The sequence below is a fragment of the Ovis canadensis genome, chromosome 2 (assembly GCF_042477335.2).
Source record: "Ovis canadensis isolate MfBH-ARS-UI-01 breed Bighorn chromosome 2, ARS-UI_OviCan_v2, whole genome shotgun sequence".
Classification (NCBI taxonomy): Eukaryota; Metazoa; Chordata; class Mammalia; order Artiodactyla; family Bovidae; genus Ovis; species Ovis canadensis.
In genome coordinates, this window is record NC_091246.1 from 103297941 (window position 1) to 103315917 (window position 17977).

Genomic DNA, 17977 nt, shown 5'->3' on the forward strand with positions numbered 1-17977 from the left:
CAAAGAATTACCTGGTCTGAATTGTCAATAGTGACACTGTTAAAAGATCCTGCTATAGGCTAATTCAGCCATCAAACAAAGACTGGTTCCCCCTTTTCCTTCTTATCCTCAAGGAAACATTCTTGTTTTGCATTCAAAAGAACAGAAAGCAAAGCATTTGGGGGATCACAGCAATGATATGAATATGCAAAACCTCCCCTTAATGGGAAAATGCAGATTTGAATTTTACTTTTTATTATTAAAGGAATATTCTACTTCATTAACAACCGATGTGTGCACCCTTATTATTAAGGTATCTTGTGATGTATTATGTATTACTACAGTTCACGAATGTACTTCCCAGGTGGCACCTGTGGTAAAGAACCCGCCTACTAATGTAGGAGACTCAGGTTCGATTCCTGGGTCGGGAAGATCCCCTGGAGGAGGGCATGGCAACCAACTCTAGTATTCTTGCCTGGAGAATCCCTTGGATAGAGGAGCCTGGCGGGCTACAGTTCATAGGGTCACACAGAGTTGGACACGAAGCGACTTAGCACACACACACAGTTCATGAATAGCTTTCGGTTCTGTTTCCCTTTCTCTTCAGACCATAGGTGCTTACTGGCTTCTGCAGATTCACCTCTCTGCCAAGTCCCTCACCGATCCTGACATTTATAATATAGTCCCTGCCTCCAAGGGACATCCAGTGTAGTTGGAAGTAAATGAATGCACTTGCAATAATTAATGAAAAATACAAGATAGCATATAATTAAGCTTTAATTGCAGCACCCAGACCAAGGGAGTGAGGAAACTGAGTCCAGCAACACCAGGTGCTACCTGGCTGAGGTGTTCTGCCAATGTTTGTTGAATGAACTGAAATAGTGAACACCTTTGACACCAGATAGGACTCCAGGTAAATTCTATTCCAGTCTTTTAAAACTGCTAGCCTTTATAAAGGGATGTCGGTGCCTGGCTGTGAGGTTTAATTTTCTTAAAACATCCAGTTCAAACTTGTAACCCAACCTATATATTTCTGAAAATGATTGAACTTTAATAAAACAGAAACAATCATTCATTTGACAGCTATGTCAGTGCCTGCTGTGTGCAGTGTGAGCCACCGGTCTCTAAATTTGCACAGAACCCAGAGCTTGTTCTGTTTGAGACAGGCCATCCAAAGGCATGTGCTCTCTTACTGCATATACTGAATGAATATCCCCTTTGACTGCAGGTATGTACTTGTCAGTATGCATTCCAGAGTTTTGCACATTAATACAGACTCTGAACTTTCCCTCACAAACATCCATTCCCAAACACATACCCAGCACTCGGTCTCCTGGCCCAGTCCTGAACACACCCCATAGCACACCAGACACAAAGCATGATGTGCTTAGAAAGATTATAACTGGTTGGTTTCCAATCTTGGCTCCCTCCCCTAACCCCAACCACCAGCGGTACCCCCAAAGTAGAGCTTACCCTCCCTGGAGGCTGTCGCATCCGAGAACTGCCCATCACCTTGCTTTCTCCCATAGCCTGACCCCCTATTAAAATGTAGGCACCCGGGGACATCCCTGGAGGTCCAGTGGTTCAGGACCCACCTGCCAATACAGGGGACACGGTTTGATTCCTTGAACCTGGTCCGGGACGTTTCCACATGCCTTGGGGCAACTAAGCCCAAGCACCACCACTACTGAACTCTGGTGTAGGCCTGTACTCTACATCAGAAGCCCCCACAATGAGAAGCCCAATCACCGCAGCTGGAGAGCAGTCCCGCTCACCACCACTAGAGAAAAGCCACTCACGGCAACAAAGACCCAGTGCAGTCAAAACTAAACAAACACAACAAGCAAACCTTAAAAAAAAAAAAGTCATCTGGTACCTCCTCCCCTTCAAAGTCATTAGCTTCTCAGAGCTGTTAGAACTGTGCCTGTGCTCAATCACGTCCTACTCTTTGTGACCCCGTGGACTGTAGCCCTCCAGGCTCCTCTGTCCATGGGATTTCCCAGTCAAGAATACTGGAGTGGGTTGCCATTTCCTCCTCCAGGGGATCTTTCTGACCCAGGGATCAAACCCAAGTCTCTTGTATTGACGTGGATTCTTTACCACTCCTTAAGCTGAGGTTCAGCAAAGCAGACTCAGGACTTGTCTCTTATTTCTCATATTATATGGACACATTCATAGGAGATTTTCAAGGTGAATCTGAAATTGCCACTGTCTCCCATCACCTGATGACTGTTTCCAGGCTTGCCTCCCTCCAGTCCATGCTTTTATACCAGCCTCTTTCCTCTGCTCCAGACTCCTCAAAGGCTTCCTGTAGCTTTTATAATAAAGTCCCAGCATTGCTCATTAAGATCCTTCCTGGTGGGGCTCTTAATTAGTTCTCCAGCCACCAGTTGCCTCTCTCTGCCTCCACCCCCTTCGCTCTGCACTGTATACATACTAAACTGAACTTCTGTCCTCTGCCTGAACAGACTTTCTCGTTGCTTGACCCAAGCTGTTTTCTCCGCCTCGAATACTCTCCATCCGTCTCTCTCATCTCTTTATCTTACTATTCCTGCCCGTTCTTCAGGAGTCAGCTTAGACAGCACTTTCTCTGGCCTCCCCAAGGCTGGATTACCTGCCTGTCCTTTAACTCCAGTAGCACCTCTACTCACCCCACCTTACCATCAACACTGCATCATTCCAAAATCTCCATCCCCTTGTCCTAATCTCCCACAAGTCTGAACATTCTAGGGACTTCTCTGGCAGTGGCTAAAATTCCATGTTCCCAATGCAGGGAGCCTGAGTTTGATCCCTGGTCAGGGAACTAGATCCCACATGCCACGACTTAGAGTTTGCATGCTGCAACAAAGATTGACGGTTCCATGTACCGTAACTAAGACCCAGGACAGCCAAATAAATTAAAATATATATTTTAAAGTACTGAACATTCTATGCAGATAAGGAGTGTGTCTTGTCTCCATGCCATACCCAGCATTTGGCAGAGTACCTGGCATGAGGTGGGCACCTGATAAACACTGGTGAATAATGAGTTGCTTGTTGAACTCTGGGGAGTGACTAGAGCTTTTCCATCCATAGTCCAGGCAATTACTAGTTGGAAGCACGCCTCAGATGCCCAGAAGATGTCAGGGCTGGTGAAGACTTTCTAATCATTTATTAATATTTGGAACAGGATGCAGCCTATGGAATGAACTCAGTTTTGGGGTTCCACCAGAGCCTCATTTGATACTGAACCTGGCTTCTTGAACACCTGTGATCTACTTGACACCTCCACTTGGATGTCAGATAGTATCTCAAAGGTCCATGTCCAAAGTCAGACTTCTAATTTCACTCCCAATTGGCTTCTCCCCATTCCAGTAAGTGGCAATTCCATCCTTCTAGTTGCTCAGGAAACAAAGAGACAAGCAAAACCTTGGAGGCCTTTCTTTAATCCTTAACTCCTTTTATTTTCTTATACTCCACATCAAACCCACCAGAAAATCACTGAAATATATCCAGAATCAATTACATTTCTCCATTCCAGCCCTCTTTCCCTAGCTGGACCGCCATCTCCCTGAGCTGGATTTCCAAAACAGACTCCTATCCACATTGGCAGGCAGATTCCCAACCACTGGATCACCAGGGAAGTCCTCTCCTTGCTTTTTACGTTGCCTCTCTACACTCTACTCAGCACCACAGCAACCAAAGTGATCCTTTTAAAACCTAAGTCATATTACTATTCTGCTCAGAACCTCCAACTGCTTCCCACTTACCTCACTACAAGGTCTCCAGTCAACTCTCTGGCCCCAAAACCTAGCACGCTTCCCTGGCTCTCCCAATGCCAGCCACACTAGCCCCCTTGCCCTTCATTAGACCGACTTCCAACTCAGCCTTTTCGAAGCTATTCCTTTGGGCTGGACAGATCTTCCTCCAGGTATCCACATGGGCAGCGCTGGCACTTGACTCAGGTCCCTGCTCAAAAGCACTCTAATGGGAAAGACATTCCTCCCCTCACCTATCTAAAGTAGCACCACCCAACCATCCCTTGGCCTGGCTTTATTTTCCCCCTTAGCACTTATCACCACCTGACAGGCTGTCTCCATTCATCGACTGTAAGTTCAAGGATAGTAGAGACTGTCGTTTTGTTTATGTATCCCCAGCTTCTAGAACAGTGTCTACCATATTGTAGGCATTCAGGAAATAATCACAGGACTTCCCTGGTGGCACAGTGGGAAAGAATCCGTCTGCCAGGGCAGGGGACATAGGTTTGATCCCTGATCCTAGAAGATTCCATATACTGAGGAGCAGTTAAGCCCATGAGTCACAACTACAGAGCCTGTGCTCTAAAGCTCTCAAGCTGCAACTACTGAGCCTGCATGCTGCAATCACTGAAGTCTGCATGTTCCAGGGCCTGAGAGCCACAACTAATGAGACCCTGTGCCAAAACTACTGAAGCTGTGCACCCTAGAGCCTGTGCTTTGCAACAAGAGCACTCACCACAATGAGAAGCCCATGCTCAGCAACTAGAGAGTAGCCCCTGCTCACCACAACTAAAAAGTCCAAGCGCAGCAACGAAGACCCAGCACAACCAAAAATAAGATAAATCAATAAATGATTTGTTTTAAAAAAGAAAGAATCATGAATCAAAGACAGGTATCCACTACTTTAATCTGACTCATTTGAAAAGACCCTGATGCTGGGAAAGATTGAGGACAGGAGGAGAAGGGGACAACAGAGATGAGATAGCTGGATGGCATCACCGACTCAATGGACTTAAGTTTGAGTCAACTCTAGGAGCTGATGATGGACAGGGAGGCCTAGTATGCTGCAGTCCATGGGGTTGCAAAGAGTCGGACACGACTAAGCGACTGAACTGAACTGAGTCTCTTGGGAATACCAGCTACATACCATCAGGATACCAGCTGCTCAACTGCTCTGCCACCCTGCTTCTCACCCACTTAGAGCAGGGACTTCTGTTACCTCTATGCTACCCAGTTTGAAACTCAGCTTCCATACCTCAACCTCAAACTAGCTATGAGTTTCAAATGAAAAGGATAATACCATCAATTTTGCAACTGTAGCAGACTTGATGCTTTTCTTTTGATTGAGAAAATGTCACAATGTTTCCTAGTGACAAAAACTCCTATTTTAAGCTTTTCAGGTTAAAATGTATAAGACTTAGGAACTCTAAAGAGAAAGTCATTTGTAGGTAGGCCTGTGGCAATTGGCATCTCCTCTCTAATCTACCCAATTTGTAAAGCTATCCTGGAGAAGCTGGGCTTTGTATTTCATTGAACAGAAAGGATTGATAGGTTGCAAGTAGGCTGTTCAAAGTTTAAGGATACACCTGGAGTAGTTGCTTAGATCTACACAGCCACGTTGTTGTTTAGTAGCTGAGCCGTGTCCAACTCTTTGTGACCCCATGGACGTCTCCTACATTAACAGATGTGTTCTTTACCACTGAGCCACCTGGGAAACCCCTGCACAGCCGTATTTTTGAGCAAACAAGCCCCCACATGTGTGAAGCTACCCACAGACACACCCCAGTCCATAAACACCCAGATCCCTGCTTATCTCTTCCCAGCTCTGAAACTAGGAATATGAGCAGGAGTACATATTCAAAGTGGGGAAGAAATGAGCTGGCTTTAGGAACACAGACCAGAAAGCCCTGTGACTGGGTATGAAAGAATGTGTAAGCCCAGGCAGGCTCTCTGTGCACATCTGGTTTTCCCTTTTATGCTTCTGTGATTTCTATGACACAGGAAATCCACTCTGGAACAACCCTGTCTGCTTTCTAGTGAGTACATAAAAAATGAGGATTAAAAGTCTGTTTATCTCACTGTTGAGGGCAGGAAGATAAAATCCAGAACAGTACCGATTTGGGGGTGGACCAACTCCAGCTTCATTCTCCACTGTGCCCCAGGGGAGATGCTAAGTAACTGAGACCAGAGGAATGAGAGGCCAAGCAAAAAAATTCTGCAAAGGCTTAAGATTATCTAGGCATGGCTCTTGCTCTGAAGCAGACCAAGTATAGGAAAATACCACGTGGTGAAAAGAGCAGTCCAGTCAACTCAACCAACATTAATACTATTGGAACCACTCTCAGTCTCACTGGGAGCCCTTCTCCATTTGGCTTTCACAGTGTAATCTTTGTAAAAAAAAAAAAAAAGAGAGAGTCTTCTCATAAAAAGTCCTTAAAGTGGGCAGAAGCAGCCAGCTTTCTCACTCCATGAGACAACACAGAGCTGTTTAAGAGAGGAGCAACATTAAATCAGGTGGGAAAGGACAGGAAAACTTAGACTCCGAAAGGGAAAAAGAGGACTGGGTCCCACCCCAGTGGGGTTAGGGGTGAAGTTATCTCACACCCTCAGTAACAAACACGAGTAGAAAAGCAGATTGGGAGAAAAGAGAGACCAAGCAAAGGCCTAACAAACAGTAAGAAGCCAAGAAGTGCCAGAAAACTGTACTGTGAATGCACACCGAGGCCACTCCTTATGTTAGTTTCTTAGGCTCCAATCAATGATAATTACTTTTGGGAAATTCCCTGGTCCGGGAGTTAGGACTCTGAGCTTCCACAGCAGGGGGCCTGGGTTCGATCCCTGGTTGCAGAACTAAGATTCTACATGCTGCCAGATGGGGTTAAAAACAAAACAAAAGCCAACTGTTACTTTTTTGCCCCATGTTGCTCTGAAGCCTTTCGTTCGTTAGTTTTTTCTGTGCCAGGCGGCAAGGGAGGTCTTCGGTCTCTGACCAGAGATGCAACCTGGGTCCCCTGCAGTGGATGCCTGGAGTCTTAACCACCAGACCACCAGGGAAGTCCCAAGCCTTCTATTTTTATTCTCCTTCCCATGGCAGTAGTACTCCATCCCCTCCCCAGCCTCCCAGAGAAGGGGTTAGTGGCCTTTTCTCTGGAGAGTTCACCAGAGTTTCATTTTGTTAAGCTGTTAACCTTCATCCCCTCAAATACCAACCCTTCTCTTCACTAGCCCCACATAAGTATTCTGCCCCTCTTCCTTATTCTTCTGTGAGACCAAACTCCTGCCCAAGACAGGTGTGTCTGCCACAACCCAGACTACCCAGATGGTTAAGAATGGCTCAGGGATTTCCCTGGTGGTTCAGTGGCTAAGACTCTGAACTCCCAATGAACCCAGGTTTGATCCCCAGTCACAGAGAAGGCAATGGCAACCCACTCCAGTGCTCTTGCCTGGAAAATCCCATGGACAGAGAAGCCTGGCAGGCTGCAGTCCATGGGGTCGCTGAGGGTCGGACACGACTGAGCGACTTCACTTTCACTTTCCTGCATTGGAGAAGGAAATGGCAACCCACCCCAGTGTTCTTGCCTGGAGAATCCCAGGGACGGGGGAGCCCGGTGGGCTGCCATCTATAGGGTCGCACAGAGTTGGACACGACTGGAGCGGCTTAGCAGCAGCAGCACCAACAGCAGGGACCTAGATCCTACATGCTGAGACTGAGAGTTCGAATGCTGCCACTGAGACTGAGCTCAGCTAAATAAATTAATTAAATGACTCAGAACCTGGCTACCTCCTCCAAGGCGGAATAATCATCTGGGAATACCACAGTTTTGCACAAGTGACATGCAAAGGGCATAGGAAGATCTGAATCCAACATACACGCCATGGGATGACAGCACCACAGAGCACTGGGTCAGCTCACAACCTCCACAAGGTCACACCAGTGATGTGCTAACTAACCATTGCCGAGGACTGGGGGTGATGAACTGAATGACTTCTCAACAAACAAAAATGAAAAAAAGAAAATTTTTGTTTGTTTCAGTCCATAAATCCATACACCAATTAGACAAAACCCCAACTATAAAAGCCAGTTTTAAAAAGCAATTTAAAGGCTGCCAGTCATTGGATGACAATTTCTGGCTCTTTTGAATTAAACAGCAGACACTGTTCCTTATTTGTACCAGACATCTTACTGTATTTGCAGTCAGCACAGTTTTGTACATCTATCACAGGTTGGCCTCTATCACGACCTGGTGGGATGTTCAACTTCATAAGACCAGTTTCTAAATCTTCAGAGGCTAAAGGAGATTGATAGACACTATTGAATTCCCTTTTGTTTTCAGCATAGATTGCAAGACACTTAGAGTCTCCTCCAAATTCAATTTTTTCAAGTTGAAACCATATACGGACAGAAAGTTTCTAGTCTTTCCATGTTGTTATTGTCACTCAGTTGTGTCTGACTCTTTCCAACCTCATGGACTGCAGCACGCCAGGCTCCCCTGTCTTCTACTATCTCCGGGAGTTTGCTCAAATTCATGTCCATTGAGTTGGCGATGCCATCCAACCATCTCATCCTCTGAGGTCCCCTTCTCCTCCTGCCATCAATCTTTCCCAGCATCAAGGGCTCTTCCAATGAGTCAGTTCTTTGCATCAGGTGGCCGAAGTATTGGACCTTCAGCTTCAGCATCAGTCCTTTCGGGATTGATTTCCTTTAGGATTGACTGGTTTGATCTCCTTGCTGTCCAAGGGCCTCTCAAGAGTCTTCTCCAACACCATAAATTGAAAGCATCAGCCTTCTTTATGGTCCAATTCTCATCATAGACCTCTTTCCATAGACCTGCCTAAACTAATATAGATGAAATACAGTGAACCTTCCTGATCTTTGGTTTTCTGAAGAAAGTCAAGCCAATACTTGCCTGTGAAACCCATAATCGTACCTTGATAATATATGCATATAATCACCATAGTGATTCTCTTAACCTACAATTCATCTAGCTTTAAGCCACATCCTGCCTTAATAATCCTAATATATTAGAGTAGAAATCCTGTGAGTTAACAAAATCCTGTTCAATTATCCTTTTGTGTTATCCACCTGGAAGCACTCCAGCTTGCCAATACTTGCTTTCAACATGGCCATTCACAATCTTCTCATTTATAAATTGTTGAACCACCAAATCTCAACCTTCTCCATCTGACAGTGTAATTGATTGCCTCTCAGATCACCCGTGACAAGCCTGAAATGATTCCCAAAGGTAAGAGAAATGGCTAGCACCTAGGTTTTCAGCCATTTAGCATCCAAACGTGGGAGTGAAGATCTGCCATATATAGGAACCAGACCTCTATCCACTCCCAGACCATCCTAGGGTTTTTGTTTTATTTTTTTAACTAATTAATTAATTAAATTTTTGGCTGCCCTGGGTCTTTGTTGCTGTGTGTGGACTTTTCTGTAGCTGCGGCGAACTGGGGCTACTCTCTAGTTGTGCTGTGCTGACTTCTCATTGCAGTAGCCTCTCTTGTGCAGCACAGACTCCAGGATGCATAGGTTTCAGGAGCTGCAGCTACTGAATTACCGTCTCAGTAACTGTGGTGCATAGGCCCTAGAGCACAGGCTTAACAGTTGTGATGCTCGAGTTTACCTGCTTCACTGCATGTGGAACTTTTCCAGAGCAGGGATCGAAACTATGTCCCCTGGATTCTTAACCACTGGATTCTGAACCAGCTAGTGCCATCCCTCTGATATTTCTCTTCTTCCTTCGCGGCTGATCTCCTGATCCAAACTAACCACCCAAAGAGAAGTTTGGAAATTCACTAGCTGATAATCTGCTAAGCTTCTTTGACATGAGTACTAAGAGCCAAAAATGACTGGGAAATCATTACTATGATGTACTTTAGCATCCGTTGGCCTCATGGCCAACATGCTAACACACCACTTGATAAATGATAGTTCTCACTGTCACTCTGATTTGCTACTGGGAAAGGTGCAGGAGGTGAGACGCGATATTACTCTCAGTGAGCCAGAGAGGTGATGAAATGCGGAGGACAGTCTTATGAAACCTGGGTGACACAGCCAGGAGAAAAACCAATTCAGTTCAAAAAAGCCTTAAAAATAATGCAAGTCTTTGTTGACATTTTCTTTAGGAGGAAACCAAGGAGGAATTTCATCTCAGCATACACAATGAAACTTCCAAAAATCCTCTTTTCAAGCTTCTGTCCCCAGTTTCTCCTCCTTCTGTCTTCCGCTGTCCTCCCCTTGTGCTCTTGTCTCCTTATTACCCCTTCTCCTCTGTCTTCTCCTTCCTCAAGTGAAGAAAGAGGCTGCTCCTAAGTTCGGTCTCTTAACTTTGTCAGAGATCTGGCAGCTGACTGAGGCAGCCAAGAATCCTCTCCCTTGAAATTAGGGAGTGGCAAGGGATTGGTACTGTATACATTGAAATTTTAATGTTTCTCTTTTCTTCATCTGACAGCAGTATTAGTATCAGATCAGTTCCAGGCTCTCTGGGGCCTCCACAGTTTTATCACCAGATCCGTAGAGCAGCTGACAGAGGATGGGAAGGAGGATTCTTCCCTGCTGTCCTTGGACCACTGACCAGCTTTTATGTTGCTCCTCAAAAACTGACCACTACCCTTCCAACACTTCAGCTTGAACCCACTAAAACAGTAGTTATTATTGGACCCGCTCGCTTTCTTTTCCATTTCACTAAAATCCTTCTAATAATCTCATCTCAAAAATCTCAATCTTGGGACTTCCCTGGTGGTCCAGTGGCTAAGACCCCGTGCTCGCAATGCGGGGAGCCCAGGTTCGATACCTGATCAGGGAACTAGATCCCACATGTCGCAGCTAAGAGTTCGAATGCCACAACTAAAAGATACCCCACGTGGAACCCATGACTGAAAAGAGAATGGCATGCTGCAAGGAAAACTGATGACCCCAAGTGCCAGGACTAAAACCTGGTGCAGCCAAATAAATATATAGATATTTAAAAAAAAAAAAAAAAAACCCTTAATCTTATCCTCTCCATGATTCAGACTGTCACACTAGCCCAAGGTTAAATGTTATCTACCCAACTCTGAATTCAGGTTTGTTGGCTGGTGTCCTGTTCACCATACAATAATATTGAAGAAGAATTCTATTTTCTTCTGTTTACCCATATCCATGGGACTCACATTTGGTATGACTCATGGGAACTAGAATGCTGAAGAAGTGATAGTTGTGGCCAGCACCCAACTTCCATTATTTTCTGAAGGATAAAGAAATAATATTGTGCCAAACTTGTTAGTCAAGCCTCTCTTTGGAGGCAAGTGACAGGAACTCAATTCATGCTAACTTAAGCAAAAAAAAAAAAAAGAGAGAGAGAGAGAATTTGTTGGCTCACTGAACTGGGAAATCCAGGAGTTTGGACTAGCCACAGGCACAGCCAGACCTCAGGTTTAAACAAAATTGTCAGGGTGTGTACTCTAAATCTCTCCTTTCTGCTTGCCCCTTCTTAGGAGTCCCCTTCTTTCCTATCTCAAAATAGCCCCTCACTTCCAATAAAAACAGCTTCCTTCATACACTTGGGAATCCTGTTGCTGGCAGCTACCAACTATGACATCCCCATTCAGCAACACCAGCAGAAAACAAAACTAACTCAGTATTCACATATTCGTTCCAGGGAGAGCCTCTAATTGATTCTGCTTAGTTAAAATGCCCCACTTTGGACTACTGCTGCCAGAGGGATGGTTTACTAGGCTTTTGAGGCTAAATCAAACCGCAAGCAATAGAGGACTGACGTCCCCAGAGGAATAAATGCTGGAGAGAGACGTTACATGTCTCCACTACAGAAACGGGAGGGAGGGAGGGGAAGACAGCATTTGGGAGTCAAAGGACTCATGTTCCTCTGCTCGTATATCAGTTGGGTGATTTTTGACTTGCCACTTCTTTCTGAGCCTCAGTTCCTCAAGTATAAAATGGTTACATGGCAGTTACTAGTTATAATATTAAAAGATATGTTAGTGTCTCTGTATGGTACCAGGTGATCTTTCAGATAATGGAAAACTGACTAAGTTGAGGATGGCACTGAAACGGTGCCCTCCGTCCTCTTGAGTTTATATGGATACATTTATAGAGCACTTTACATTTTACCAAAGGCTTTTTTCATCTACCCGTACAAATTGCAAAAATGAAGTTCAAGAGGCGGCAATGTAGACTATAAGCCGAAATTAACTTATTTGTGTAACTGAGGCCCCGCGCAGACACACAAAATACATGACGATCCTGCAACTGAATCATTTCCTGGACTGAGAAGTGGCAGAGACCCGCTCCGGGACAGAACGCACGCAGGCATCCACCTCTTAAGGCAGCGATCCCTAAGAGCACGTCCGCACAGCCTCTCCTCCGGGGAGGGGAGCCCAGTCTAGGTTTAAGGAATTTCAGGGCCGAAAGGACTGCCGGCGAGTGAAGGAGTGTGTACGTGAGTGTGTGTGTGTGTGTGTGTGTGTGTGTGTGTGTGTGTGTGTGTGGCGGGTGGGGGGGGGGGGACGGGCGGTGGGGAGAGGAGGAGAACTATATAGGCTAGGAAACTAGAAAAACACACCCTCCCCAAACCAACAACAAAAACAAAGCTGTGCTGGGCGTCTTTGACTAGACCCTTCCAGGAACGCTGCAGCCTTGGCATCTTCGCCGCAGTCAGCCCCGCCGTCCGCCCCTCCTCCGCCCCACTCCCGCTCCGGCGGCTCGCAGATCCAGCTCCGCGTTTTCCCTGCCGCTCTCCCGCCCTTCGGGTTAAAGCTCCCCCGCCAGGAGTAAACAAGTCTCCGACTGGCAGCCGGTAGGACCGGCCCCCTCGCCCCGTTTCCTGCGCCAGCCTCAGCAACAGGCCCCGCCCTTAGCGACAGGCCCCGCCCCAGGCCATCGGCCCTTCCCCTCGCGGCGTCCGCAGGCTCTAGCCTGGTCCGGGCGGCGGGCCCAGTCCCCAGTCCGCCCCCGGAGCCTCCTCCCTGGGGACCCTGCGGCCTGCCAGCCCGCCCGCGCGCCCCCAGCCCAGGCAGAGGGAGGGTGCGTGGCGCACACGTGACTCGTGTTGTGGGCGGAGCCTGTGCGGGCCTGGGCGGCGAGGGCCGGGGCGGCGGGGAGGGCGGGCCCGGCCTCGCCTCCCTCACTCCCTCCAGCCCGCCTGGGCCACGGCCCGCGCCCGCGCCTCCTCGGGCCCGGCTGGGGCCCCGCTTTGGCCCCGAGCCCGGAGATCGTTGCGCTAGGCCTCCCAGTGACTTTGCCACTGTGGCTGCACCTCCTCGCGCAGCCTCCCGGCGCAGCCCGGCCGCTGGGCTCGCCCCCGAGTCCCCGCTCGGCAGAGCCTCTCAAGTTTCCTGTCCCGTCTGCAGCCCTGCGTACTCACAAGCCTGCACGGACACACCGCCTTCCTGCCTCCACCAGCGGAGACGCCCTCCTGCACACAGACCTGATTGTACAGTCTTCGCACACTTCTCCGTTCATCACCATTTCGTAACCCGAACATAAGACGGACCCGCTAGCTAGCTCACCCAGCCCACCTCCCTTCCCTTTCTCTTACTCTGAAGGTGGGGGAAAACCTGAGGTTCAAAAGGTGAAAAGATTTCCTAGAGCCGGAGCCAAGACCAGACCTCCGGGTGGCCAGGGCCTTTCTGTCTGCCCTGATCCTTGCCTGCTATTCAGGGTCAGACTGACTACCCTGAACCGGTAGTTCCAGCCTCGGTTATCAGTTAATACCCTCTAGATCTTCCTCTCCCCGGGGGAAAATGTATCTGTCCTCTACCTCCTGTCTGTCCAGGGTAGCTGAGGAAATAGATCAGAGCTGGCAGAATAGAAAACCTTCATGAGAGACAGTTTGAGCCAGAGGTTGGAAGAGAAGACTTGGAGGCGGACGGGAGGCCGAGCCCTTCCTCCTCCTAGGTGTCTCGGGCAAGCCATGTGATTTCTGTCTCCCTCTTGCCCCTCATCTGTAGATGGAAAATAATGTGAGGATGAACCAAGTTAATATAGAAAGAGGTAGAACTGGCGCTTTGCATATCATAAAGCCATCAAAGAAATTACTCTGGGCTAGTCATTGTGCTGGGTTTCTTAAGTCCTATCCTCTCCCTCTGGGTGCTTCCCTCTGGGTATTGCAGCCAGATTAACTTATTGGGCCAGGCTCAGCTTTGGAGGAGTGACTTCAGGCTCCATGCAGATAGTGGCTGGAAGGGCAGAGGCTGGGGGACCCTGTTGGCTGGGACCTCCCCAGGCTGAGAGCCCCACAGCTGAGTTCTAAGCCAAGGGGGAAAGGTTATGTGCCAGAGGGAGGGCCAGGCAGGGACCCTCCGAGCTCTGCGCTTTTAGAGTGCCCAAGGTGGGGTGCTTGAGTAGGGGGAAAGCTGGGATTCAGTGCAATGGGGAGACAAAGGCCACTGCTAGATAGAATGTCAAATACCCCACTAGCTTCTGACCTTTTAGCTCCTGACCCTTCATTCAGTAAATTCCACAAGTGAGTATGTGCATCTAATCCTCCTTTGCAAATTTCTTGAGAGCAAGCTCTGTGTTTTGGTCTCCTTTTCTCATCCTAGCTTAATATTGTGGACCTAAGTCATCAACAAACGCTTGTTTGGTTTTTTTTTTAATGAAATTATAACTTGCGTATCACTGAGTTGGGGGCTTGAGGAGCAGGTCCTAATTTTTAAGAAAAGGAGTTAACAGTTTCCCTATCCAGTACCCTGACTTCTGAGTTAATTTGCCCTGGGGTTACACAGAAAGTTAGAAACAGAAGCCAAGTCTCTGCTTTCGGTCTGATGTTATTTCCATTTCATTGCACTGAACTTACAATGCAATTGGAAGGAAAAACAAACTCCCTAAAAGCTATAAAACAAAATACGGTAGTGCACGGTTAATTCCTGACTGCGTGGTTCAAATGGGAGGACTGCAATCCCCAGTGCCTGGGATCAGTCGGAAAATGCTCCCTGCAGGAGAGGGCACCAGCCTGAAAAGATGGGTAGGATCCAGGACTGTGAAGAGAAGAGACAATTCCTGGCTTTCCCTGAGGCCCTGGTGGTATTTAAAGATCAGTGAAGAAACCAGTCTGGTTAGAAGACTGGTTTGGGTTGGGTCCCAGGGGGAGCGAGGGGGGGTGTCAGAAGGTTAAGTTGAATCCTTTTTTTTTCTTTTGGACACACTGCTTGCAGGATCTTAGTTTCCCAACCAGGCATTGAACCTGGGCCCTCAGGAGTGAAAGCAGAGTTCTAACCACTGGACCTGCAGGGAAGTCCCAGAAGGATAAGTTGAGATTTCAGGAAATTTCAAATACCAGGATAAGGAATTTTGACCTTGGTCTGTGGATAATTGGGAACCCCTGAAAATAGACACCAAGCTAGGTGCTGCACCAAGACGAGACACCAACCAGATATCTGCCAGCTTGGTCTAATTTGCATCTTTCGTAGACAGTTGCTTGCCATATATGTGCATTTATTTATACCCACACAAGAAGGAAACTCCACTCACCAGTTCGTCTATATTTGTTTCGTCTCCAAATGTACATGATATCTGTGTGGGAACAGAGGAAAGAGAGGGAGATTCAGAGAGTGTGCATGCCTGCTGTCGAGCAAACACTTTCATCTGTTGATATCTCAGACATCCCTGTGTGTAACCCTCACGATCTTGTGGGTTGTGAGTTTACTGCTGCTGTAACACCAGAGATGGTAAGTGGTAAGTGACTTACCCAGATCACGGATCTAGGAAGTGGTGGAGCCAGAAGTCAAACTCAACTTTGATGCCGAAGCCCATTCCAGCCCCCTGAGAAGGCACAGGAGCTGTCTTCCCATTCTCTGTTTCCTGCTTAGAGAGGCCAAGTGTGCAGCTGACCCAGCTGGACTCACATTTCTAGGAGTGCTTTCTCATCTCTGGTTTCCTATTTTTATCTTTCCAGGCTTCCCCAGTGGTTCAGAGGTAAAGAATCCGCCTGCAGTGCAGGAGACTCGGATTCAGTCCCTGGTTCAGGAAGATCCCCTGGAGCAAGAAATGCTACCCACTCCAGGATTCTTGCCTGGAGAATCCCATGGACAGAGGAGCCTGGCAGGCTACAGTTCATGGGGTTGCAAAAGAGTCAGACGTGACTGAGCGACTAAGCAACAATGAAATGCTTATCTATTCTCACCTTTTCTAGTCTTATTTTTAAGATCAGAACTCCTCTTTGAATAGGCTTCAGCAAGCCCTCGACCCAATTTAGCCCTTGACCTAATTGTGCATTATTTTATGTACAGAGGGCTCCAACAGTTGTATAAGCTTCAGGCCAGATAAAACCTGGGTCAGCCTCATCTGGATGACTTAACTCGGTTATTTAAAGTAACTCAAGTTACTGTCTGAGACTTAATTTCCTTGTCTGTGTAAAAAACATCATAGACTCTGGTGTACCAGCTGAACATCTGTTGACACATAGGACTAAAGATACTGAAGTAACTTAAAGAGCCTGGTCTTTCCTCACCTTAGGTATATTAAAAAAAAAAAAAAAAAAAAACCTAGTGGATCCAAAAAGACACATGTATCCCATTGTTCATTGCAGCACTATTTACAATAGCTAGGACATGGAAGCAACCTAGATGCCCATCAACAGATGAATGGATAAAGAAGTTGTGGTACATATACACAATGGAATATTACTCAGCCATATAAAGGAATGCATTTGAGTTAGTTCTAATGAGCTGGATGAACCTAGAACCTACTATACAGAGAGAAGTGAGTCAGAAAGAGAACGATAAATATTGTATTCTAATGCACATATATGGAACTTTGAAGAATTTATTTATGGGTCAGCAGTGGAGAAACAGACATAGAGAACAGACTTATGGACATGGGGAGAGGGGAGGGGAGAGTGAGATGTATGGAGAGAGTAACATGGAAACTTACATTACCATATGTGAAATAGATAGCCAATGGAATTTGCTGTATGGCTTAATAAACTCAAACAGCGGCTCTGTTTCAACCAAGAGGGGTGGGATGAGGAAGGAGACAGGAGGGGAGTTCCAAAGGGAGGGGATATATGTATATCTATGGCTGATTCATGTTGAGGTTTGACAGAAAACAACAAAATTCCGTAAAGCAATTATAAAAATAAATTAAAAAAAAAAACCTAATGGATCTATTTATCAAGCAGTTAGGTCCAAACAATTTTTTTTTTTAATTTTAGCCATACTGGGTCTTTGTTGCTGTGGGGTGTGGGGTGGCTTTCTCTAGTGTGGGCCACCCTCTAGTTGGGGTGCCCAGGCTTCTCACTGCGCTGGCTTCTCTCACTTTGGAGCACAGACTCTGGGGCATGCAGGCTCAGCAGCTGTGGCACACCAGCTTAGCTGCTCCGTGGTACATGGGATCCTCCTGGACCAGGGACTGAACCTGCGTTCCCTGCACTGGCAAGTGGATTCTTAACCACTGGAGCACCAGAGAAGTCCCCACCTGAATGTTTGTTCGGGTTTGCCCCAGCGTGCCTGTGCTCAGTCCCTCAGTCGTGTCCAACTCTGCAACCCCATGGACTGTGGCTCACCAGGCTCCTCTGTCCATGGGATGTCCCAGGCAAGAATACTAGGGTGGGGTGCCATTTCCTTCTCCAGGGGATCTTCCTGACCCAAGGGCTGGAGCACCATCTGCTGCATCTCCTGCGTTGGCATGCAGATTCTTCACCACTGTGGCGTCTGGGGAAGCCCTTATCACTCAACCATCTACAGGGAGTCTTCCTGAAGTTGCCCTCCCTCTGTCTCTCCAATCTGGGTCATGGCTATTTACATGACATTAAGAATATAAGGAATAATGGTGGTTTGTTGGAAGGCCTGGGCTCCAGTTCTGGATCTGTCACTTGAGAGCTCCAATGCCTTGACCGTAAGTTTCTCTTTCCAAAATTCCTTCCAGCTTTAAATATGTACAGATCTACACTCAATCTTTCTCCTGAGCAACCAGAGTTTTTTTTAATGAACTTGACTTTAAGTCGACCTTAGAAGACTGCTGTTGTTCAGTTGCTCACTTGTGTCCAACTCTTTGTGACCCCACGGACTGCAGCACACTAGGCTCACCTGTCCTTCATCATCTCCCAGAGCTTGCTCAAACTCATGTCTGCTGAGTCGTTGATACCATCCACCCATCTCGTCCTCAGTCGTCCCCTTCTCCTCCTGCCCTCAGTCTTTCCCAGCATCAGGGTTTTTTTCCAGTGAAAAGGGAAATATTTCTTCTGTTGTGCTCTGTGCTCTGTGACAGCCAAGAGGGGTGGGATGGGGTGGGGCAGGGGGGAGGTTCAAGAAGGAGGGGA

The 17977-nt window shown here is 47.2% G+C and overlaps 1 protein-coding gene across 1 annotated transcript in view; it reads right to left on the reverse strand.

Moving 5' to 3' along the window:
• Nucleotides 1-17977, reverse strand: part of FBXO16 (F-box protein 16) — a 90999-nt gene that overhangs the window by 862 nt on the left and 72160 nt on the right. Inside the window, exon 9 of the mRNA XM_069576701.1 lies at nucleotides 15190-15231. The gene's annotated coding sequence lies outside the window, so the exon portion shown is untranslated. The remainder of the gene's footprint in view (nucleotides 1-15189; nucleotides 15232-17977) is intronic.